Source organism: Tupaia chinensis, unplaced genomic scaffold (genome assembly GCF_000334495.1).
Source record: "Tupaia chinensis unplaced genomic scaffold, TupChi_1.0 Scaffold000097_1, whole genome shotgun sequence".
NCBI lineage: Eukaryota > Metazoa > Chordata > Mammalia > Scandentia > Tupaiidae > Tupaia > Tupaia belangeri.
The window spans coordinates 6,001,573-6,028,305 of NW_006159559.1; the positions used below are offsets into that span (position 1 = coordinate 6,001,573).

General features: G+C 37.6%; 1 protein-coding gene and 1 long non-coding RNA gene across 4 annotated transcripts in view; one reads left to right on the plus strand and one right to left on the minus strand.

Annotated features, from left to right (window-relative positions):
- Positions 1 to 26,733, minus strand: part of UBE3D (ubiquitin protein ligase E3D) — a 148,168-nt gene that overhangs the window by 18,032 nt on the left and 103,403 nt on the right. The window lies entirely within an intron of this gene.
- Positions 15,830 to 26,733, plus strand: part of LOC102486255 (uncharacterized) — a 36,693-nt gene continuing 25,789 nt past the window's right edge. Inside the window, exons 1-2 of the long non-coding RNA XR_333815.1 lie at positions 15,830 to 15,921; positions 16,783 to 16,861. This is a non-coding gene — a long non-coding RNA (uncharacterized LOC102486255). The remainder of the gene's footprint in view (positions 15,922 to 16,782; positions 16,862 to 26,733) is intronic.

Below are 26,733 nucleotides of genomic sequence, written 5' to 3' on the forward strand. Positions count from 1 at the left end.
CGATCCTTCCCCTATCTCCCAACTTCACTATTTAAAATGGCACTGAGTCTCAGAAGTGGGACGTGGGCGATGAGAAAGGCATACTTACACTTGCGGCACAACCCTTAACATGTCCCAAAACTCTGGCTTTATGTCAATGATCAATTAAACACTTGAACTGTTGATTCCAGAGACTACTTTGTGGGATGGGATTCAAGAAAGTCGAAGCACTGGTGATTTTTAATTCCGAAATCTTTTATGTGACACAGTCCCAAGGGTTGTCCAGTAAACCCGGGCCTACGGAATCACATGCCTCTTTTTGCCAACATGCATTGTTTTAGTTTTCCCAATAAAACCCCTACAAATCCCCTCTACAACAAACAAACAAACATCTTACACGTGGAACGGTAATGCCTTATCTAAATCTCCACCTATGCTTTCATGATGCCTGTACACAGGGATTTCCAGTGAATAGTTGTTGCCTAGAATGAATAAAGAATTGAATATATGAATTATACACCTACTTAGAAGCAACCCAAGTTTACTACTTTTCTACAGGCGTGTCAAAGGAAATGATTTTTTATAGGACAGAACTGAAAAGAGACTGGGAATTTTGTTATCTTCGGCCCCAGTATTGTAATACTTCCATGTTACTTGGCAAAGCATTCCGGCAAAAAAAAAAAAAAAAAAAAAATTGGATCATTAAAACTTTGCTTAAAGTTTTCTCTGCACTGCTTCACAAGACTCAAAGCTGAGACCAGGGGATAGCAGGCCTCACTGCTCTTCTTAATTTTGGAAAGAGATAACTATCCCAGGTGATTTTCTGTTTCTTACAAAACAGAGTTTGAATCTTAACAGTCACTGTAGCTTACCAATTTTCCAAGTGTTTACTTTTCATGAATATTTTTTATGGTTTTCCGTCTGTTTAACTCAAAGGATTTAATCCCACAAGATCACCTATAATTAGAGAGTGATGATGCATTCTTAGAAGACAAATATAGACACCACAGAGGTGATGCATCAGCACTCTGAAAATAATTAATGCTTATCCTCACAAGGCCACATATACCAAGACACTTGGGAACAGTTCACTATTGCCTGCGTGTCATAGAAAGATGGCAACATCATTTTTCTTATCTGCAAAAGTAGGTCATAGCAAGAACGTTTGGGAAAAAAATCCTATAGTGGACATGAATGGATTTGGTGACACAGTATTTTCATTTATTACTTTAATCCAAGATGTGACCATAGGTTCATTTTGTACTTTCTAATCATCTCCCTACATGGTTAAGGACCAGAGACTGAAATATGGTCCTTGGGCAAATAGGAAAAAAAAAAAATCGCCAAAATACTGCTTAGACAGCACAGTTGTTCTTTCTCTAAAGGACATGAAAATAAAACCTATCACCATAACTTGAAACACATTTTAGGAGTCTGAGTGAGGCAGGGGTCACAAAGGCTACAGATTAGCTGAAAGTTTCCCACAGAAACCTTTTCAATTCAGCAAATGACCCACACATGGGACAGCATTTCATTTCAGTGGAAATTTCTATTTAAACACAATAGTCAGAGCTGTGAAAATAATCTGAGTTGTGGACGTTTCACGAGTGCTGCTGCCTTCTCAATAATGAATGGCTTTTGCAAATGAGGATGAAGCGAAGGAGAAAGGGGTGCACAGCATCAGGAAGGGGATCCTGGCATTCACAATAATTTAAAATCTCACAAAAGGTCACCAAAAGGCCTGAAATCTACTGTGCTTAAACTTTCTCCTGTCATTGGTCAGAAAGGCTCAACACTTCCCAAACCAGCAGCTTCTCCAATTAACGCTGCACTTCCTTAGAATCAGGCACCCGAATTCATAGACTGACTGACACTGGACTTTCTTCCTGAGGAACAGAAAACCTGTCTCCTGGAAACCAGCCTTCTTTCCTAACTATGAGCTCTTATTGACCTACATTTTAAGAAATTTGTTCAGAAGTTCTGGTAAGTACCAGAACCCGTCCTTTGGCTCCAACTCAGTTACTCATTCAGGCCCAGTACTTCCTCCCTTCCCCTTAAACATACTGAAAAGATTTCCTCTGTGCTTTCTTTTTTTTTGTATCTTTGTCTTGTTAGGAGCAGGTCTACTTCATTTTTCACAGAATATGCTTTTTCTGTGTTCACTTTATCATCTTTACTCTTCTTAGTATCATTAGTGACCTTCGAGCTTAGTTAGTCTATGCTTTTCCTTCCACGTTGACTCTTTCTTTCCTTCCATTTTAGCACTGAAGGACAAATGTACAATGAGTGAACTGTAAAACTGTGTCACAATTCCCCTAGGGACAATCTTCTTCCTTGAGCTACTACATTAGGAAATTTTCTTTCTTTCTTTCTTTCTTTCTTTCTTTTTTTTTTTTTTTAAGAAAACATTAAGGCTTTGTCATAGAACAGGTACAATCATTACAACATGAAATTAGTTCTTTTTCCAATAAAAATGAAATAATACTCTACTTGTAACTGCACAGAGGAACTTAGGAAATGCAATGTAAGAAATTTATCAAGAGCTTCAAGGAGTTATGTGCAAAGTCATATGATAGTTTGTTCTTGGAATGTAGACAATAAAGTCATCCTGTTGTAGAACACTGTCATTTTGCTTTTTGTACTCTCGTTGCAAAATCAGTTCACTGAAATGTAAAATGAATTGCCCTTCATTCATGCATGCATCCAGGTAGTCATGTGTTAGATGTATTTATTAGGTTTCTCCAATATCCCAGGAACAGTAATGAATTAAAAGCATATTAAGTGGTATAGTGGTTGGGGCACTTGACTCCCCTATGGCTAATTAGAGTTCGAGTCCTGGACCCGGCAGTTTGAGAACTGCAACAGGTGTGTGTGTGTGTGTGTGTGTGTGTGTGTGTGTGTACATGCCCAAATCCTAAGAGGAAAATGGAGGAGAAGGGATTGTGGCTTGGCTATCTCCCCTCAGTGGGGAGATTTCTAACTTTCCCTCTCACTCTCTATCTCTTTCTTTCTCTGGAAAGTACATGGGCCCTTATGGCCCTAAACAAAACAAAACAATAAGTTTTGTTGAGACCAAATAAGGGCCAGACAGTGGTGTGGCAATAAGAGACAATGTTCTGCAAGACTAACCTACTTGAGAAGGTTCCAGAAGACCTCCCTGAACATGCATGCTCAAAACCTACGGCTGGCTGAGGCTAGAGGTGGACTGTGTGTCAAGACCCTGTTGGAGGTGACTGCTTTCTCTCTGTCTCTGCCTCTCTTGCTTGTAAAAGAAATGAATACACAAACTTAAAATAATTTTTAAAGGAAAATAAAAATAAAGTAACAAACAAAAACCAACTTTTTTTTTTTCAATCTTGAGAAATTTGTCAGTGGTTATTCTCTATTCTAGGCATGCAACTCACTTCAAAAGTTACTTCATAAATTGCATTTACCTGCAGAAAATGAGCAGCAGCAGTAATATAAACCTACCTGCAGGCAGATTCACTGAGGCACATATATATATGGTTTTTACAAGACACTAAAACCCATGACTGTTTCACTAGTTATTAACTGGAAGCCCAGTGGGCATGTCCCACAGTAAGGAAAAGAGACTCTGGAATTAAATAACCTACGTTCAGATTCTTGCTCTCTGGTTTGTGCATAAATGGCTTGGTGTTAGCTTCTCTGAGCCTCAGTTTCCTTGTGAAGAACAAGTAGCTTGCTATGCACATTCCAAAGGGTAGTTAAAATGACTAAATGAGATAAAATCCACAAAGCTTCTATTACTGTGCCTGTTGCAAAGTCCATGTTTAATAAACTGTAATTTTAGCAGCATCATTATTGTAACTGGGTTTTACAGCCTAAGAGAAATGTCTGCCCCCGTACCAAGGAATTGTTTTCCTCTCAGATGGGGAATGAGTAGGCTAATTTTGATGAGTCTGCCGAGAACTAGGTGGTCTGTGCATATTACATGTACTGCTGCTCTCTCAAGTGGCACCCTACCTATCCGTCATCCCCATAAATGATCCTCGATATTAGCATGCCGTTCTCTAATACTGACTTGTCACTCTACCTTCTCCTCCATCTAGCCCTAACCTATTTAGATCTAGCTTGACTCAAGGAATTAATTAACCACCTTAAATGAATAAAACTAAGAGAATGTGGTTAATCCATTTTATTTTTTGCTTTGGAATAGAAATAATGGAAATGTGAAGAAATGTGAAGAGGAGGATAGGGAAGAAAAAAAAAGGACTTAACAGGAAAAACTGATTTATACACATGTCAATGCTGTCATGCTTATCAACTACAACATTCATATCAAGCCTATATTCACATACTAAAATACGAATGAATGAATGCAAACAGCACATGCCCAGTCATAGACAGGACTATGACTTCATGTGTTCGCTTCAATTTGGCTCACAGAATTACAAAACACTAGAGCTGAACACAGAGCACTAGAGTTCAGAGATGAAGAAACAGAGGCATAAGGAAAGTCTAAACAATCGCAAAAGGCAGCCCAGCTAAGAGCTACAGAGCTAGAACTAGAATCTAGGTTTGTACAGTTTTATTCCAAAAAGAATTTTAAATGATGAGGGTGTAGTGTGTTTAGGTGGTCGATGTCACCATATTTTGTTTTTGTTTTGTTATTTTTGCTTAGCGTGGAAAAAGATTCCAATTGACCTTTAAAAGGGGCTTGTGTTGGAAGAATTGATGTGGGTGGTGGTGGTGGTGGTGGTGGTGGTGGTAGCTAGAACTAGAATCTAGGTTTGTACAGTTTTATTCCAAAAAGAATTTTAAATGATGAGGGTGTAGTGTGTTTAGGTGGTCGATGTCACCATATTTTGTTTTTGTTTTGTTATTTTTGCTTAGCGTGGAAAAAGATTCCAATTGACCTTTAAAAGGGGCTTGTGTTGGAAGAATTGATGTGGGTGGTGGTGGTGGTGGTGGTGGTGGTGGTAGAGTAATCAATCCATGAATGCTCTGAAATAACATGACAAATTTTAGCTGGATGCACGTTTTTCTAGGAATAGGGTCCAAAAGTTTGATCGGACTCTTAAAGGTGTCAGTGAGTAAAACAAAGTGAAGCAAGGTAGATTAAAGAGACCAGAGCAATTAGATAGGTGTTTCCAAGGTGCTAAAGGCAGGGATGTGTCCACGGCAGATTGAGACGATGAGGGGTAGGTGGGCAGCAGCCCGCAGAGTAGACGCCTCCATTGCAAACTCCTCCTTGGGTTTGCTTTCTTCCTGCTTTGTAAATTAGTACTCCACCCAGTTTGCTGGAGAAAAGGTTTCTGCTGCTGAGAGTTGCAGGACTATACTGTTTGACTACATTCTGTAAAATCTCAACAGAGGTTGACCTCCGCCCCATACTCATATTAGAAAAAAAATTTGTATTATTCTGCTCAGAGCCCCTTCTCTTGACTGTATCTATTGCTGTTCTATCACTTTCCTGTTTAACAATCAAGATGTTGCTTTCCAATATCTTCGTGAATGCCTACTAATTTCAATGAGTCTGCAGAGAACACAAGGTCCAGGAAATGAAAATTCTTTAAAAAAAAGTACTTACGTCCACCCCTCTTCATCCTGAGAAATAATGGAAATTACTTTTCTATTTCCTTGATTTCTTACATGGTGATCCTCATTCCAAGGCCTAGATACTGCTGTCCTTGCACCCGAGACCCTAACGTGGAATGCCCACCTTTAAAGTTTTTATCTATAAAATGTTGTCGCCTCCATTTTTTCTCCCCAGTCAGAGCAGTGAAGATTTGAGGGCATATTTTTAGAAGCAAGAAGTTTTAAGTTTTACAGAAATGTTCAATAACTTTGGATGGGGAAAAATGAGAACTAGCAAAAAGCAATAAAGCTTAGAAAGCAATATATTTGGTCATTTTCACCCCAAATTAGAGCTTCATGCCTCTAAGACACAAGCCTAAATAATGTTTGTGTTGCATTAACCTTGAGCTATAATATGGCAAAAGCAGATTATAGAAGATCACGAGAAATAGTTATAACATTAGCAGCAGCTAGCAGGAATATTTTGGCAAGCCATCACTCTTACAGATTTGGTTACAAACATCAGGATCACAGTCTGGGCCTATGTAAGTTTGTTGCAATTCAAGTATAAATACAAGACTTCACAAATAAGTACCAGACTGAAAAATGACTACCCTGTAACCATTTTTAGACTTAGGACTTTATGTTTCTTTTCTTTTGCTTTACCCTCTCACTGAACATGTTTCTGAAGGACAGAAACCCACCTGCGATGGGTGGGTTAGTGAGACATAGCTGGTTCAGCTCTACCTCTCCTGCTGTCCGCCAGCACAGCCATCTTTATGCATCAATGTGCTCCTTTTGAATTACAATTAAAAGAAAACTGTCAGATGGTACGTGTGCTCAACAGAGAGACGGACAGACAGACAGAGAACAATCACCTCTGATGGGGCTTGGTCATGCCACAATCCCTTATCTTCCATTTTTCCCTCCTGTCAGGATTTGGGACATGTACGCACACTTGCCCAGGTATTTTTAAGCTATGAAGGCTTGGATTTGAACAGGGATTAACCATATGGGATCCAGCTCCCTTAACCAGAGTCTGGGTTCCAAGATAGAGGCCTAGTCTCTCATAGTAATAGAAGATGTTTAGAATTAGAACTAGAAGGAACCATCATAGGGATAAAAATCACAACCATTTATTTAGCATCTATTATATTCCAAGAATTTCTCATATATTCATAGAGTTTATTATTATAATACTCATAAAATAAGTAATACTACTATTATAAAGATGGGATGTTTTCTTAGGGTACTATGGCCAATGTGTGGGCAGATTTAAATTTCACGAAACACCTGTCTGATTTCTAAGCTCATGTTCCAATTCTGCCTCCCAAATTCTGTCTGAGATTCTGTAAATATGTGTTAATCTATTATCACATAATTTTAAATGATGAAATATAGCAAAGCTCATAAAGTATTCAGATATTTCTGTAAAAACTCTTATTGATCATCTAAGTACATAATATTCTCCTACTTCTCACATTAATATAGCTTCACTGCTATTGCTATAGCATCTCAAAGATAACAACGCAGAAGATCAAAGGACACACATTTTGTTTCCAGAGGTTCATATTGAAGGCAAGCATATTCAGAATATTTTCTTAATTGGTAAGTAGGTTAGCAATTTTATTTAGCTCAAGTGAATAGAATGTTGAGTTGGACTTGAAATGTTTAAGGATAGATAAATTCGGTGTTAGCAGGTAGAAAGAGAAGATAAGAATCTGATAAAGATGTAATGGTATAGTTACAAGGAAATCACTATAGACACGTAACATCTACACACATTTCAAGTATAACTTCTAAACAGGAAAGTCGAATACAAATGAGATCCATCTTTAGGACACAGTCAGTGAACTTATCTATGTAGCTACCATCTGCAGCAGCGATAAAGTCAGTTTGTGAATGAATCCACAGCAACACCAAAGACAGCATACTAGTTTATATCTCAGTAAGTCATCCTGTTGCATCACACTTTATGTTTCCATAATACTGTAATGGCCTACACCACTAGGAACCTAGCATGCAAGAACATGTGCATGCTCAGCTGCCCCCCCCCCATGCCAATGTAATTACGTTTCAGATTATTATGTTATAGAGGGACCATTTCATCTTAGCTACTCAGCTTCCTGTACTCATCCCAAAAAGCCAGAGGTCAGACATTGAAGTTATTAAAGCTGGTTTCTACCTACTGAATCTGAAAACTGCCACTGATGTAGAAAGGGCGATACCTCAAGGCACTTAGAGAACTGGGAAAGGATAATGTTCTGCCTCAAAAATCCTGCTTTATCTTCCTTTTCTAAATGATGTGGAACAGCAGCAACAAAAATGACACTTCAAAATGAGAACGTTTTCCCATTTCTTATTTACACTATGGAAAAGAAGAAATAAATTATTTTTTTTCTTTTAAATTGCCAGAGGGTGTGTATACTCTCCAGAGAGAAAGAGAGGGAGAAAGTGAAAGAGCACGCTCCCCCAGTAGCATGTCATCATGCCACGATCTGTTTTCTTCCATGTCTCCGTCCCGTCAGGATTTAGGGGACACAAGCGCATGTGCCCAGTATTTGTTTCAAGATGCTGGGATGGGGATTTGAACTGTAGACTCCATGTGGCATCTGACTCCCTATGCACTGTGCTTAATTGCTGCACTACAGAGACAGCCTGAGAAGTAAATTCTTATAAAGAAACGAACTTCCACTCTTTCGTGAGAGATTACAGAAGATCGATTGTCGTGGAAGAAAGTGGAAAAAAAGAAAAGGAAGACTAGTACAAACCAAATTGAAATGAATGAGGAAGAAAATGAAGTGACTTGTTGGTTTGGGGAATAAATTTATTTTTTTTCTTCTCTTCAAGCCATTTGTTAATTTATGAAGCTCCTTCCCCCTTCTACCAGGGAAATAAGGTAAAGGGTAAGCAAAATCTCTTTATTTACTTACTCTCAATGTCACATGAACCTTTCTCCAATCTGAACTTTTTATGTTTTTTATATGTATGTTTTATTATAAAGGTATAAGGCTTTTAAAGCCATTTTACAATTTGAAACTGAAAGATTAGAGGATATAAAAGCATGGAAAATGGTTACGGATACTGGAGACAGTGTGGGGGAGAGGGGAGAAAAGGGAGTGTGTGAGAAAAGAAATCAAGGAGTAAAATAGAGATGCAAAACATTTATGGGATACAGAAATGGATGACTATCTGTGGATGATAACACGTATAGTATCCTCAACTGGACTGGTGTGAAGAAGTGTATGCATGCTGGGTAAATTCACTTAATAAACCAAGTGACTTATAGTGATTGAATGTATAAAATAAATTAAATTTTTTAAAAAGTACAAAATAACAAGTTTATTTGTCCAAAAGGCATTCGAAGCTTATAATTCAAAGACATGTAGCACGTATCAAAAGCAATCAGGTAATGTTTTCACAATGAAAAAAGGCTTATATATCATTTAAATTTTGTATAAAAAGCAGCAAAATATATCATAATTACATAATGTTTTCCTATCTTTTTCTGTAAATAGCAATGGTAATGAAACCTAGCTCTACATAATCTACATAATTACTAAACTCCGAAAAAGAGAAAAACAGGTCATTTTACAAATTAGAAACTAATGGTATCAGAAGCTAAGAAACACACCCAAGTTTCCTTCATTAGAAAGAAAAAGAAAATGTTGATCACGCTGGGCATGTGTGCATGCATGCCCAACATTCCGAGAGGAGAATGAAGGAGAAGGGATTGAGGACTGGCCATTCCCCTGGGGGGTGATTTTTCATTTTTTCTCTCTCCAGTGAGTACATGCACCCTATGGCAAAAACCTCTCTCTCTCTAAAAAAAAAAAAAAAAAAAAAGTTGAAAAGAAGATCACAGTATTTTCCAGAGTAGGTTCCTAGTAGTTTAGACAAAGTACTGTGGGAACATAAAGTTTGGTGGAACTGGATGAATATTTGCAATATAAACTAGTGTACTGTCTTCTTTGTTGCTATGGAGTCATTCACAAAAGAATTGTAAGATGGCTTTCACTCTCCTCCCCTCTCTCCAAGGATAGAAAGGGCAAAAACATCCTAGTGAGTGTAAATCCTGGACTCCTTTCCTCAAAACTCCTTACAACTAGAGTTTCCACAGGCACGGAAAATGGCCAGCCCCAGGGGGAAAAAGTAGACTTGTTGAGGTGCAAGTCAGAGGGAGACGGGTCATGTGCCGAAGTGTTAGCCACTCGTGCTCTTTGTTTAGTGCCTGGCCCTAGAAGTATCAGGACTTGGGAGGGCAGAGGATTACAAGAATGCCAATGGAGGGACCAGCAGTTAGCGAAACGGCTACATCGCTGGACTCTCAGGTAGTCAACTACGGTTCGAGTCCCGGACCCAGTGGCTTAAACTCAGGCTGGGCGCGTGTGCGTGCGTGCCCAAGATCCTGAGAAGAAAATGGAGGAGAAGGTATTGCAGCATGGCCATCTCCCCTGGGGGGTGATTTCTCGCTTTCTATCTCTCTGTCTCTCTCTGTCTTTCTGGCGAGCACACACGCCCTATAACAAAAACCTCTCCAAAAAAAAAAAAGAATGCCAATGGATACCCTCAAGGCAGCAGCACAGGTCTCAAATACTAGTTTGACACAGAGGGAGTAAAATTACTAGGGAAACTGCCCATTTTTGAATGGCAGGGTGTATCTTCCCAGTAATCTTTTTTCCCCTGATTTTCCTGGACTGATAGACCTAGTTATAATAGGATAATGAACACTTGCTAGAGAAAAACAGACATCGCACTTCCAATGCCTATTCAAAATTAGTGGCCGGGAGAAAATGTTGCACTAGAAAAAGAAGGTTCGCTGAATATACAACCCAAGAAAGCAGTACTTTGAGCATTACTATGTGAAATGACTATACTAAGAGAGCCACATTTTCCACATCTGATTTATCATATTAAAGTTTAACTGGAAAATACATATGTAAATTATAAAAAAAACACTTTCACAGGGAAAAGCATCTATTAACACTAGATACCACACAGTTGGCTGAAGTTGTGAGGGAGAAGTGCTGTCGGATGAATTATGGGGGACGAAGGAGATCCACAGTTAGCAATTAATCTCTCAAGTCCTTGGCCAAAGTTTCCCTTCTCATCCAGGCTGACAAATGTGTTTTGGAATTTGATATCCAGAAAAATCCTTGGCAGGTATTCTAAGAGTAATTTTTCTTAGAGAAGGCAAAGCCGTAAAGAGGCAAGGTAAATTGCCTTCAGTATTCTTTTGATATGCTTATCTTTTAATACGGTAACACCACACTGATCTATAGCAACACAATTTAAAATAGAAATTTAAGATGTATTACACATTTTTTTGCCTTTTAAAACAGCAATGCGCCACGCATAAACAAAGTGATTATTTCCTGGATAACCCAAGGTCGACATTATGAATTACCTGTTCGTGTGTGACCTCGAGTAGGTCACCTCAACTCCTCTGAAGCCTCAGTGTCCTCTCTTTCCTAAGGGAAGGATAAAAATCTCACAGACTCGAGATGGTCGATGAAATGAAATCATCACTGTAAAGCATTTGGCATAGAGTCCTATACCTTACTGAGAGTTAACTCAAAATGGTATATTCTGTTAATTTTTTCATTTATTTCTCTATTCTTGACTATGATGTAGAAAACTGAGGTTGACATATTAATGTAACATTGTTTATTTTTTTCTTTTTGGAGAGGTTTTTTGCTATAGGGTGCGTGCGCTCGCCGGAAAGACAGAGACAGAGAGACAGAAAGTGAGAAATCACCCCCCAGGGGGTATGGCCACGCCTCAATCCCTTCTCCATTCTCCTCTCGGGATCTTGGGCACGCACGCACACGTGCTTGGTGTGAGTTTAAGCCACCGGGTCTGGGACTCAAAACCGTGGTCAACTACATGGGAGTCCAGTGACATAGCCATTACACTAACTACTGGTCTCATATTAATGTAACTTTTGAAGTTACCATATAAGATTTAAAACTAGTACTTCTCTTTCAGGATTAAAAAAAATCTAACTCCCATTTCTTCCAATTTGGTAGATCGGATGTCAGGAGAAACCCTCTTAGTATAAGGGACTCAAAAACGGAATAAAGGGAACCAGCAGTTAGCGTAATGGCTATGTCGCTGGACTCCCACGTAGTCGACCGCAGTTCGTGTCCCGGACCCGGTGGCTTAAAACTCACGCCGGGCGCGTGTGCGTGCGTGCCCAAGATCCCGAGAGGAGAATGGAGGAGAAGGGATTGCGGCATGACCATCCCCCCTGGGGGGTGATTTCTCGCTTTCTGTCTCTATGTCTCTCTCTGTCTGTCTGGCGAGCGCACGCACCCTACAATGAAAATCTCTCAAAAAAAAAAAAAAAAAACGGAATAAATATGTTTTGTAAATCTTTTAAATACACAGCTGAGCTGTCAGGGTAATAACTAAACTCTCTAAGGTACGTAGGAAATACTCCTGGGTAAGGGCTAATGAGAGTTTTCCTGAGGCCTCTGCAGATCCTAGAAGGTCTAGATGGAACTTGTGCTTTAACCGGTGGAATGCTGGGTCAGAGGTCAAGTGTCCCTGGCATTGCAACATAGGAGTCTGGACAATCCCAAGATCCTTCTCCCTTTCTTCCTGCCACTCCCCCATCCTAATAAACCTTGGGTGGGGTGGAGGTGGGGAATCTGCCTTCTAAGGGCAGATGGTTGGTGAAGCCACTTTCAGGCCTCAGCCTTGGCTGAATCTGGAAGAGAAGTTGGGGAGAACAATCCTTGTCAGGTATCCTAATAGTAATTTAGAATTCCTAATCATAGTCCCACTCTTTGGTAAACTTGCACTATTTATGGAGCCTCACAGCAATCCTTTTTGAAGGAACACACTTTCAACCCAGATCTCAAAGAACTTCCACAAAGTTCAAAGAAAACATGAGCTCACTTTCTTAAAATCACCCCAAACATGAGCAACTCAATAGAAATCATTTGCAGACCCAGGCCCACGAAACTGTAGTTATTTTCACGATGAAAAATTTCATGAGGATGTTTAAAGAAATTTTAAAAAGTAGTAAAAGCATGCCCAAGAAATGGACTTTCAAAACTTACAGGCAGATTTGAAAAGGCTAAACAATATCTCTAAAAAGGAGAAATATAAAATTAACATAAGAACTTCAATGGTTAAGGCAAACAGGAGACAGGACACACTGAAGATGAATGACTGACAAAATAATAGCTGTAGAATATGTAAGATATATTCCGAAAAACTTTCATCAAAATTCTCAAATACAGATGAGATGCACAAATCGTAAGGAAAATATAAATTATTCAAACTGATTAAGGAAGAAATAGAACGCTCGAATCACCTTAAACTCTAACAGAGGTTGAATTAGCAGGTAAACATTTCTTTAAACTTAAAAAAAAAAACCATAACCAGACAGTATTATGAATGAATTTTACCAAATGAGTACTTTCCTTTTTTTTTCAAGATTTATTTCATTTATTATTATTAGTATTGCTATTGTTGTTGTTTTAAATTTTGCTATAGGGCACATATGCTCACTAGAGAGTGACAGAGTGGGAGAGAGAGACAGAGAGAAGGAGTAAGAAAGCGAGAAAACAAGTTGCCCTGATGGGGATTCAAACTGCCATCAGTCATGTGAGAACCCAGCTCCATATCACCATGCCATCTGCTGGCCCCCAAATAGGTAATTTCAAATTTATATAAAGTCTGTCCAAAACAGAAAGTGAAGAAACTCCCTCCAAGTCATTTTATGGGACTGTCAAAATCTCAAAATTAAAAACTCATGGGCCAGCTAGGTGATAATGAGGCTGGGTTCCACATGGCCACTGAGCGGTTTGAGTTTCAGACCCAGTGGCTTGAAAAACATACAAGGCATGTGTGAGTGCATGCCCAAAATCCCGAGAAGAAAATGAAGGAGAAGGGATTGCAGCACAGTCATTCCTCCCTGGGGATACTTTGTCACTTTCTCTCTCTACCTCTCGCACTGTCTCTCCAGGTGAGTATATATGCCCTATAATAAACAAACAAACAACAAAAAAAACCCCAAAAACCCACAGACAGCATAAAGGAAGAAACTTTGTAACTTATCTTGTCTCTGAACATAAACATAGATAATAAACAAAACACAAGCAAACTTCTATCACATTGTGTTTAACTCAAGAATGTTAGTTTAACATTTGAAAATTATTTCAGATAATCTATTGTATTAACAGATTAAATGCAAAAAAACCCCCAAAAAAACACGTATTGGAAAAGCCTAAATTTCAATGCAAAAGAATGAGTTTAAGATTTATAATACTCTGTATAAGACAACCATACCCTCACTGAATAGCTGGTGTTTCAAAATAGGTGAAGCAGTACAAAGATGCCTTTTTATTTTTATTTTATTTTATGATTATTATTATTATTTTTTGCATATGGTGTGTATGCTCACCAGAGAGACAGAGAAGGAAAGTGAGAAATCACCCCCAGGAGGATGGCCATGCCACGATCCCTTTTCCTCCAGTCTCCTCTTAGAATTTTGGGCACACATATATCATGCCCAGTATGTTTTTTGCAAGTTGCTGGGTCTGAGACTGGAACCACTCAGTCGGCCATGGGGGTTCCAGCACCTTAAACACCACACCACTTGCTGGTCCCAAAAGGTGCTTCTTTTTCTTAAGCAGAAATACACACATAAAAGTAGCATGCAAAAAATAAAAAAAAGAAGAAGCGGGGGGAGGGATAACTTGAAAGTCCACAAATAGTCATTAAATGCATTTCTCTCATTTATTCATAAAGTTGTAAGCCCATATTAAATACTGAGGCACTGTACTTGAAAAGATGTATATTAGTTATTTTAAAAAGGACCAAAAAAACACATACGGCCTTTTTCATGCAGAACTCATAATGACTAATTCTTTTTTTTTTTTTTTTTAAGAGGTTTTTGCTATAGGGCACAAACAGAGAGAGACAGAGAGACAGAAAGTGAGAAATCATCCCCCAGGGGTGATGGCCACGCCGCAATCCCTTCTCATCCATTCTCCCCTCGGAATCTCGGGCACGCACACACACACACCCAGAGTGATTTTTAAGCCACCGGGTCCAGGACACGAACTGTGGTCAACTACATGGGAGTCCAGCGACATAGCCATTATGCTAACTGCTGGTCCCCATAATGACTAATTCTTAAAACAAAATACATTGAATGAAAAACAAATTGATAACTATCTGATTAGTAATTTGGCAAAATATATCAAAAGTCTTTAAAAAATCCATGTCTTTGATCTAGGAAATGATCAGAGATTAGCCAAAGCTTATGAATAATCTTTACTATAACACAGATTGTGTTTTTGTACAAAAAGTTACATTTATTGTTTATGACAACTACATTATAACTTTTAGTTTGCTCATGGTTTCTAGTCTCACAGATTCAAAACACTATTTTGCCTGTCAATTCAATCACACACTAAAATTGGTTAGGTAATTTGTAAACAATATCATTTATTGAATATCTCTTTTTATTAATGGACATATAAAATAATTACACATAGGGTACACTGTGAGTTTTCCATGAATATAACATATAGTGATCAAGTCTAGGGAGTTGGCATATCCATTATCTCAAACATTTGTCTCATGCCAAGCAGAATATTAGCTCTACCTTTAAAATCATCAACTTTACTTACTGTAGCCTGGCAATATCCCCAAAGATCCTTTGCAATGAAAGAGATCTCTCAGTCAAGGGGCTCCCTATACCCTGCTGCAGCGCAATTCTTATATTTTCTTGGTCTTCATCTTTATTCTAGTTTCCCAGGTCATTTATTTTATCTCCCATTTTGCTTAGGTTAATAGGATTATAGGAAAGTCAGGATGCAGGTCATATAAGATTTGTGTTTTGTCTGCTTTCAGAGATGGTTCAGAATGGTTACATTTCTCCTGGCTTCCCCCAAATCAATATATCAAAATTATCTCCTGCCCTTGTAACCTGTGATCTCCTCTTTCCTTGGCATAGATTCCTAAAATAGGCCCTCTTTCATGCTGTACTGGTAAGACTCTAGTTCCAAAGATGCTTCATGTTCAGGCTCAGATAACCTCTACTGTAGTTCTGTTTATCATCTTAAAAAGTAGAAGCAGCCTCAGGGTTCACACAAATGGACATACAATGAATATTATGTAGCCATTATATATTATGTTCACAAATTATATTAATGATGATCAATATGATTAATTAAATAGTAAGTGAAAAAAGTAAAACCAATGGTATAGTCATAGGCTGTTTTCTTTTTGCCATAACAGAATACCACAGACTGGATACTTCATAAAAAAAAAAAAAAAAAGAAAAGAAAAGAGAAGTTTATTCAGTTCACAGTTCTGGAGGCTGGTCAGTCCAAGGTCTACAAACTGGCATCTGACAAGAGTCTTCACGGTGTGGCATAACATGTAAGAAAAGTGTAAGAGCAAGCAAGTGGCCATGAAAATGACCATGAGGTTGAGATCACAAGACTATGCCCAGCTCACTTTTATAACAACCTACTATCATGTGAACTAACTTAACTCTTTCAGGAACTAATGCAGTTTCAAGATAGCAGCATTAATCTGTTCATAAGCAAAAGGGATTAAGATCCCAACATATGAACTTTTGGGGACACTCTGATTCCACAGCAAGTGTACACAACTGAATATCATACTAAAAGTCATGTTTCAAAATGATAGAAGGCAGTGGTATAATGGTTAAAAGTATGAACTCCAAAGCTAGATCAGGGTTTGAATCCCAGCTCTAAAACTTATTAGCTTTGTGACCACAGGCAACATTTTAGATATTTCTTTTTCTGTGACTTATTTTTCCAAGTTAACAAATGAAGATAATAACAGTACTTATATTATGGACTCCTGAAAAGATTAAATGAGTTGGTATACATAGTGTGTAAAAGAATGACTTCCTCAAAGTAAACACTCAATAAATATTAACTATTAATATTGAAAGACATAGGAAACTGTTTAGTAAATGAAGAAAGCAGAACTCACATTATATATAATGATTCTACTGTAATCTACTATAAATATGAATCATATTGTAATATGATTCTATTCTTTCATATTGTCCTCGTTTTCCCAGTGTGCATTCACAGAGAAAATACTGGTAGAGAAAACAACAAAATGCCAACTCTGAAAGACATGATTTGGGCAAATTTATTTTCCTTTTTTAGACTTTTAGTTATAAAATTCTAATAACCATCATATATTGCTTTTAAAATTTGAAATATGTATTAAAAAATAAATAAAGCCTCTCCTTTCTTCCAGTTGAATACTCTGAAGTGCCAACATGCTAATTTTCTTCACAGAGAGATCCAATTTACTGACATCACTTCCAGGTTAGCAGGTAAGATAAGAGAATGATGACTCAAGGAGAATTTATCAGAAATATCAAAATGATGTTTAAAGGAAAAATAACAGATGGAAAAATGTGGTAGGTTCCCATGGCATGAGGAGAAAAAGTAATTTCTGTATTTCTCCCTTGTAGAGAAATAGGTCAGGTAATGATGACACATGATAAAAGCCAGCCAGGGGGTAGGGAAAAATGAGTTTTGCTCCTTAAGTTTAATTTGCTTAGGATTTGTATTTATGGTAAGATGTTGCAAGTGTGTGTGTGTATGTATAAATTTAAGTGAAAAAGGCAAGTGACACCGAAATGTCTGTAAACAAAGTTAACTTCAAAGTTAAAATACATGGTTCAAAGAAAGAATAATAAACCAAAGTCACCTTCCTTTTAATTTGGATATATTTTGTCTTTATGAATAATCTACTGTAACAAAAATGTCCCTAGAGTACTATCACATTTTCTGCCTGTCCAGCATCTTTCCAATATTCTTGAAATGTCTGAGGAATCTCCTTCCTTATTGATCCTATTTCCCCAAGCTTTAAACTTGTTTCCCAACCTGCTATGAAGTCAGGACAGTGTCATGTGACCAGGCCCCCCCAATTAGACACTCAGTTCAATACTTTTAAGTAACTTGAGTAGAAAACATGGATCACCCATTCTGCCTTGTGGTGAACATGGTGGGAAAGCATCTGTCCCTTTCTGAGGACTGCAGGATAGAGCTACCTGTAAAAATGCTGTAGTAATATTTTCCCCCAAACAACCTGGATAACATAATGGGCTCTGTTCCTGGATGCATTCTTTTTTTTTTAAACAGGTTTTTGCTATAGGGTGTATGCGCTCGCCAGAAAGACGAGAGAGACAGAGAGATTAAAAGCGAGAAATCACCCCCCAGGGGGGATGGCCATGCCACAATCCCTTCTCCTCCGTTCTCCTCTCAGGATCTTGGGCACACACACACGCCCGGCATGAGTTTAAGCCACCAGGTCCGGGAATCGAACCACGATCGATTACATGGGAGTTCAGTGATATAGCCATTATGCTAACTGCTGGTCCCCCTGGATGCATTCTTAACTAACCAATATACTTCTTAAATTCTTATTCAATTAGCCAAAGTAGAGTCTATTGTTTTTGGAAATAATGACCAATATAAAAGGTGATGATAGATCAGAACTGTAAAGTAAGAGAAATAACAATAGATGCTCCACAAAATGTTTAAAATATTAAATAACACAACTTCAAAATGTTTGTGGAAAAGTGAAATGGAATTTATTTTGGCTACACAAACATTGAAACTTATACATAAGTTTTTTATAATATGCATTTCCATAAACTTTTTGAAGACCTGATTATATTATTTCACTGATTGATCCTTTACTTCGTTCTTATTAAGTAGAGTCTAAATTCTCAGGTGGGGAAACCTTCCTTAGGTCACATCACTGGCTACTACGTGGTAGACCTGACATTCTCATCCACATATTTCTGGCTTTAGAATCAAGAGCCAAAAAACCTTATAAACTAAAAATACAAATGAAAATCTTATAAAAGAAAATATAAGATCAAAGTCTCATAATTGATACAATTCTCCAATAAAGTATATAACAGTGGTCTAGTGATGACCCTTCTAAAATATTTCCTAACCACGTAACCCCAGCTTGCTTTGTCCAAGGAACCTTCTTAGAATTTTTAGTTCACCTCTGTGACCTCTAAACTCGAATGCAAACTGGCAATGATATCTGAGTAAAAGGTGAATAAGAAAATCATGTAGTTTGAATCATACAGTACGTAATCTTTGCAGACTGGCTCTTTTCACTTAGTAATATGCCATAATTTTCCTCTGTGTCTTTTCCCAGTTTGAAAGCTCATTTCTTTTTAGCACTGAATACCGTTATCTGAGTGTACTGAAGTGTATTTATGTACTCTCCTACTGAAGCATATCTTAGTTGCCTCCAAGTTTTGGCAATTATGAACAAAGCTACTATAAACATTCCTGTGTTGGATTTTGTGTGGACATAAGTTGTCAACTCCTTTTGGCAAATACCATGGAGCATGACTGCTGTATTGTATGGTAAGAGGATGCTAGGCTTTGTAAGAAACTGTCAACCTGTCTTCCAAACTATACCACTGTGTAGTCCCATCAGCAATGGATGACATTCCTCACCACCATCTGGCTGTCAGTGACCTGGACTGTGGCTATCCTAGGAGATCCATAGTAGTATTTGACTACTGCTTTAATTTACAGTTCCCTGATGATACAATGTGGAGCATCTTTCAGATCCTGACTTGCCAACTGCCTATCTTCTTTGATGAAATGTCTTGTTAGGTCTTTGTCCTCTTTTTAAATCAAGACTGTGTTGTTTCTGTTTTTGACTTTGTTTTTTCTTACTGCTGGGTTTTAAGCATTCTGGCCTCTCTGTTCCATTCCACTTGTTTGTCTTCATTCTTTCATCAGTACCACACTGTCTTGATTATTATAGCTTTACAGTAAGTCTTGAAGTAGGGTAATTCCAGTCCTCTGCCTTCTTGTTCTTCAATATTGTGTTAGCTATTCTAGGTCTATTGCCTCTCCATATAAACTTGAGAATCAATTTGCTAATAGCCACAAAGTTACTTGCTGAAATTTTTATTGCAATTGTGTTGAATCTATAGATTGAATTGAGAAGAACTAAAATTTTGATGACACTAAGTTTTGATGAATTTGGAATATTTCTCTATTTAGTTCTTTAATCTTTTATCTGAGTATTGTAGTTTCCTTCATACTGCTTTTGTATATATTTGCTAGGTTTATAACTAAGAATTTCATTTTAGGGAGTGCTAACATAAATAGCAACATGTTTTTTGTTTTATTTTGTTTTGTAGAGGTTTTGGCTATAGGGCACATGCTCTTGTAGAAAGACAGAGAGAGAGAGACAGAGAGACAGGAAGCAAGAAATCACCCCCCTGAGGGGGATGGCCATGCTACACTTCCTTCTCCTCCACTCTCCTCTCAGGATCTTGGGCACACATACACACGCACCCAGCGTGAGTTTAAGTCACCGGGTCTGGGACTCGAACTGCAGTCGACTACATGGGAGTCCAGCGACATAAGCCATTACACCAACTTTTGGTCCCCAATGTGTTTTTAATTATAAATTCCACTTGTTCATTGCTGATATATAGGAAAGCAATGGGCTTTTATATATTGACCTTGCATCTTACAACCTTGCTAGAATTGCTTATTTTTTCTAGGAGGGGTTTTTATTTTGTTGTTGCTGTTGATTCTTTAGGATTTTCTATATAGACAATCATAGCATCTGTCAATATATACAGATGACATTCTAGGAAAAGCAAAACTATGGAGACAGTAAACAGATCAGTGGCTCCAAGGGGTCACCAAGGAGGAAGGGATGAATACATGGAGCACCAAGGATTTTTAGGGTAGTGAAACTACTCTGTATGGTACTTTAGTGGTCGTAGCAGGCTGTTATATATATGTTCAAACACAGAATATGCAATGTCAAAGCAAACCCTAAAGTAAACCATGGACTTCTGAATAACAACGTGCCACTTTGGCAGAAGATGTTACAATAGAGGTTGTGCATGTATAGGAGAAAGGGAGACATGGGAAATTGTACCTTTCTCTCAACTTTGCTTTGAACCTAACATTGCCATAAAAATAAAATTTGTTGTTTAAAAAGGTGAATAAGGATACAAAATTTAGTCAGATGCTAAAATGTATCCTGGGAGCCACACATATGAATGACTTTCTTTTTAAAGCTAATTCTTACCAACAAAAGCAAATCTCTCTGGAATATTTGAGAACATTATCAATAATTTGACATGTATCATAAAAAGTAGAACAGGTAATAAAATGATGAATTTTTAAAAATACATTTTAAGTATATCCTGATTTCTGTAATCAGCTATAATTGCAAATTGCCACTTCGTAGGGATAAATTTGCAAATGTATTGGGAAGCTTAAAAGATCTTTAACACCTGTTTTAGGGACACCAATCACCTTATATTAGCCCCTCTGCACATTTAGAAAACAAGTTTCATTTACCAAGTCTGTTTAAATTTTAAAACATGAATGCATTCGGTGATCATTTTATTTTGCAAAGTATAAAGAAGCACAAGGGAGTTTCTAAATGTTGGCTCTCATCATACTTCCAATTATTTCAATTATTTCAGATTATGCATAAGGCAATTTCCCCTCTGCCAAAATGCTAGGTAAAGATATCTGTGGGAATCCAATAGCAGTAGTCCTTGTATATCTGGAAATTATGTTCTTGGTGGGGGGAAAGCTGTAAATTATATGACATAATATAAATTTGACATTATGGAAATACTATTTTAACAAACTTGCATAGCTAAAGCTAGCCTCAACTTCATATGTAAGTTACTACAAACATTTTACTTAAGTAACTATCCTACATTATTAACTTAATTAACTATTCTGCATTATTTCAAACATAACTACAAAAGATTAACATGGTAACCCAAGTATGAAATTATGCCTACTATGATTCCTGCTTGATTTTATGATAGAAAGCCATGGATGATAAATGGCACCACCAGAATCATAGAAGTAACAAACTTTTCTTTGGGTAAATAAAATATATCTACCCAGTCCCATTAGTCAATGAACCCTTTTTTTAGGATTTTCATGCTTCATAGGAGAGGTACTTCAGCAACCTTGTTTGTCTTGCATAACTCTTGAATGCTAATCAATATCTGATGGTGATAACCCTAACCTAGTAGAATCCTCTGTCTCCATGGAACTAAGACTTTCAGGAATGGCACTGGAATTTGTTGACTGCTTTTCTGTTTACCCACAGCTGTTTGTATACTCTGTCTATAAGTAATGCTGAGGGTGTAGTTTTGCATAGAATGTTCACAGTTGGGAACTTGTGTCTGTTTTCAGCTTGGGGGCTGATTACTACATAGCAACGATTGTTTTCTACTATCTGGAAATGTGAATGGAGCATTCTTAGACTCTAGGGGATGTGCCATAGAATATACATAGAAAGAAAACACCAATTTTCATTTCTAAAAAATGACAAATTAAGGAGAAAACCGGGGCTGTAGCTAACTGCTACTAAGAACATGGCAAATATAAATGGGGAAAACCTGAGATTTTGTGTATCCAGAGTAAAAAGGCTGGGTTTCTATTGTTGATTTTTGCCACCTAAAATGAAGCACAATTTAGAATTTTGTTTTGTTTTTAGGCAGGGAAGGAAGGACACAAATGGTTTACGAAAGAATCACAGTGCAGCTCTCCAGGCCTTTCACATTATTAAATGATAGCGATATGTACCTGAAAGACAAACTTTAATAAACTTTTGTAGCTAGAGCAAGTTTAGCTTAGATGGAATTTATAAAGCACCTAAATACCAAACGACAAGTTACATTCTGGCTATGAACAACACTGAGTTAAGAAGAAACAACAGCTTTAAATAAAACTAAAAAATCCATTGAATGGAAAACCATGTCTACTGTTATTAAACACAATTTCCATTTTATTTCACGTAACTCTAAAACTAAAAACAAAGCCGTAATCTATTCATCTCTAGAAACAACCATGTAATTTATAATATGAACTGCTGACAATATTTAGCAGACAACTAAAACTTTGGAAATGTATAATTCTATTATCACCAAAGTTATCTCAATCCAATACCATAATGCCTACCCATCCTGAACTTCCTTGACTCCAAAAGCAAAGAGTCACTATGGTAAAATGTGATACCAATAATATTCATTATAAAAATGGCCACGCCTTGTCTTTATTATTTATACAGTAATTCACAGACCGAAAGAGCAGTTGTTATTCTCCTTTTGGAGATGTGAGAATCAACGTGAAAACATAAAGAACCAAAGTTGATAAAATTACTTCTTTAAATTCTTTAAATAAAAGGCAATAACAGATAAAACAAACATAATATGAGAGAATTCCAAGCTACAATCAAAAATGAGCTAAGGATTTTCATGAACCAAAAACACATAGTGGAGGGATAGAACCGAAACTACGGGGCCTGCCCTGATGGGGCTGAAGGCAGGGTCAGGCTTCCAGATGGAGGGGGCCGGCAACTGGAACCAGACTACCTGTTATTCATGAAAGGAAAACAAAGAAAGTTGTTGCTGACAAATTGCTGGGTGTTATAACTTATATGGAGCTCCACATCAGAGAAAAGGGAAGATACAGAACTAACCTTCTTACCAGAAAGAGAGCCAGGCCGCCTGCTGGTTCAGTAAGTGGTCTGCAGGGAGCTCCAATATCACCATAAGACATGTGCTCCTACAGACTTTATGTTGGGCAAGAGCCCTGGGGAGATGGGCTGAAGTAGCTGAAAAACTACCAGAGGACTACAGTAAGTTGCAGGGAAGAGAAAGGAGGTGAAAACAGAACTTAAAGAAAGTTTGCAAACTAAAATTCCAAAACACATAATGAAACCTAACCCTAATCAAAAAATTAGCAAGTAGAAAATTAAGCAACTGCAGATAAAATTAAAACGGCAAAACAAATCAAAAAGGCACAAACATTTAATATCCTTGACAGATTTTAAATATTTGATATCTTACAAATTAAAAAACAAATCTACTAAAATGAAATTCAATCGTGGAGATAAACACCAAAACAAGTGACCAGGTTGGTCCAGTACTGAGGAAATGATCTTGAATGCAGCTCTGAGATACAAATGTGTGTATATTTACAAATTATATATACACATATGAAAGAAGAGTTAGGAGGACAATAGATTGAAAGAGTCTAACATATGTCTAATAGGGCAAGGAAATGGAGTGGGGAGAATGGCAATTTAATATATAGTAGTGGATAATTTTCCAGAACTAATTAAAGATAGGAGTCCTAGACAAAGTATTCTCAGAGTATTAAATAAAGTTTAAAAGATCCACAGTTAGACATCACTGTAAAACAACAGTACATCAAGTACAAAGATACAATCTTATAGGCCAGCATGGGGTGGGGGGTGGGGGTGGATTTATCTTGAGAGGAAAGCAAATAGTCTTATAACAGCTGTCTTTTCAACAAAAAGGCAGAAGGCAACTAGGGATAGAACTTCAAACTGCAAAAGGGTATAGGATCTATCCCTAGTTTAGCCATCATTCAAGACTGAACAAAATGAAGACACTTCCAGACATACATAGAACAAGACACCAGTGAAAGAAATAGTAAAGGATATTAGACGCAAGACAAAACCAAAAAGCTTGATGATTGATATGTATTAGTAATGAATCTGAAAATATTTTAAATTACCATCTAATTTGTATGTTTTAAAGTGAAAGAAACAAAAACAATAGATGAAGGCGAGCTGGTGTCACAGTGGTTAAGGAGACTGATCTCATACAGCTGACTATGCAGTTTGAATCTCAGACCTGGAGGCTTTAAAAACACACCAGGCACGTGTGTGTGTGTGTGTGTGTGTGTGTGTGTGTGTGTGCCTAAACTCCTGAAAGGAGAAATGAAGGGAAAGGGATTGTGATGTGGCCATCCCTCACAGGGGAGTTCTTTCTCACTCTCCCTTTCTCTGTCTCTCTCTAGTGAGCTCCCACATCTTCTTGAAAATTATAAAAAAGACAACCCACCCCCCCACCCCACCCCTGCATACACACACACACACACACACACAAACAATAGATGATAGATAGGAATGGCAAAAGTGAGAATTAAAGGATGGGATGTGTTTATGAGATAGTTGAAACAGTGTCTTTACTTGTTTGAAATAAGTAAAGATACTGAGCGATTTTGTGTTTACTACACAACTTCATATTTTATACAGTAGTCCTCCTCTATCCATAGTTTCACTTTCCATGGTTTCAGACACCTGCAGTCAACCACAGTCTGAAAATATTAAATGGTAAAATATGAGAAATAAATAATTTATAAGTTTTAATTGGCATGGGTATGATGAAATCATGCTACATATTGCTTGTCTGGGAAAATATCAAAATTCAAAATTTGAAGTATAGTTTCTTTTCTTTCCTTTTTTGGGGGGGTATGTGCATTAGCAGTAGACAGAGAGAGAGAAAGAGAGAGAGAAACAAAGAGAGAAAGTGGGAAAGTACTCATGGGGGTTTGGCCATCCTGCAATCCCTTTTCCTCCATTTTTCTCTTGGGAATTTGGGGACCCACGCATGTACACCTGGCGTGTTTTTCAAGCTGCTGGGTCCAGTACTTGAACTGGGGCAGTCAGATATATGGAATTTAGCTGCCTTAACATATACACCACCTACTGGCCCAAAGTATAATTTCTACTGAATGCATATCACTTTAACACCATGGTAAAGTTGAAAAACTCTAAATTAAACCATTGTAAATTGGGGATTACTCTATAAGAATTGACAGCTGTCACAAACTAGCAGATAAATTTTTTTTTAAAGTTAAAAGAAAAAGATGAGAGGACAAGAAATAAGAAAAAGAAAAGAAGAAAAAGTATAGTAATCAAAATAACGTATATATTCTACCCCACCTCCCACACAATGACCATAGATAGTAATCACAATAAATTAGTAATCGCAACAGATATTTTTTTTTCTTTTTTTTGGAGAGGTTTTTGCTATAGGGCACGTGCACTCGCCAGCCAGACAGAGAAAGACAGAGAGCTAGAAAGCGAGAAATCAACACCCAGAGGGAATGGCCATGCTGCAATCCCTTGCTGGGTCCAGTACTTGAACTGGGGCAGTCAGATATATGGAATTTAGCTGCCTTAACATATACACCACCTACTGGCCCAAAGTATAATTTCTACTGAATGCATATCACTTTAACACCATGGTAAAGTTGAAAAACTCTAAATTAAACCATTGTAAATTGGGGATTACTCTATAAGAATTGACAGCTGTCACAAACTAGCAGATAAATTTTTTTTTAAAGTTAAAAGAAAAAGATGAGAGGACAAGAAATAAGAAAAAGAAAAGAAGAAAAAGTATAGTAATCAAAATAACGTATATATTCTACCCCACCTCCCACACAATGACCATAGATAGTAATCACAATAAATTAGTAATCGCAACAGATATTTTTTTTTCTTTTTTTTGGAGAGGTTTTTGCTATAGGGCACGTGCACTCGCCAGCCAGACAGAGAAAGACAGAGAGCTAGAAAGCGAGAAATCAACACCCAGAGGGGATGGCCATGCTGCAATCCCTTCTCCATTCTCCTCTCGGGATCTTGGGCACGCACGCACACGCCCCGGGCATGAGTTTAAACAACTGGGTCCAGGACATGAGAGTCCGGCAACATAGCCATTACGCTTACTGCTGATCCCAGTAATAGCAACAGATTTAACTCACTAACATAAACTAAAAATATTCAATGCCTTTTCAGTTATCTGACTTCTGTTGAAAATATTGGCATGTTTAGGGGAATTGATGAAAAACAGCTAACGTTTCAAATGGTCAACATCTCAAATGTTTATTGCCTTTACAAATGATTTTCAAACTGAAGTTAAATGGGAAGGAAACTTATTAATTGAAGAACAGCAGGAAGAGAGTCAAAAACACTGGGATTATGGACAAATGTAATTTTTTAGGAAGAAGGGCATTCAGCACTAAAGAGGAAAGACATTAACACTTGATAGTACTCTGTTCATTTCTTTACTCCAATTTAGTCTGTGTTCATTCAGACAGTACACAAGACATCCCCTTGTAGGCTATAGGTTAATCATGCCACATTGAATTATTGAAAACTGCTGACACTAACTGTATGAAGCCTCTGATTGATGCTACTGGAATAAATTGCAGCTGCCTCAACATGATCACTTGTTTGTGACTATGATTCCCAACTTTTTTTTTTTTTTTTTTGGAGATTTTACCTGTAGGGGGTGGGGGCTCCCACCAGACAGAGAGAGAGAGAGAGAGAGACAGAGAGATAGAAAGC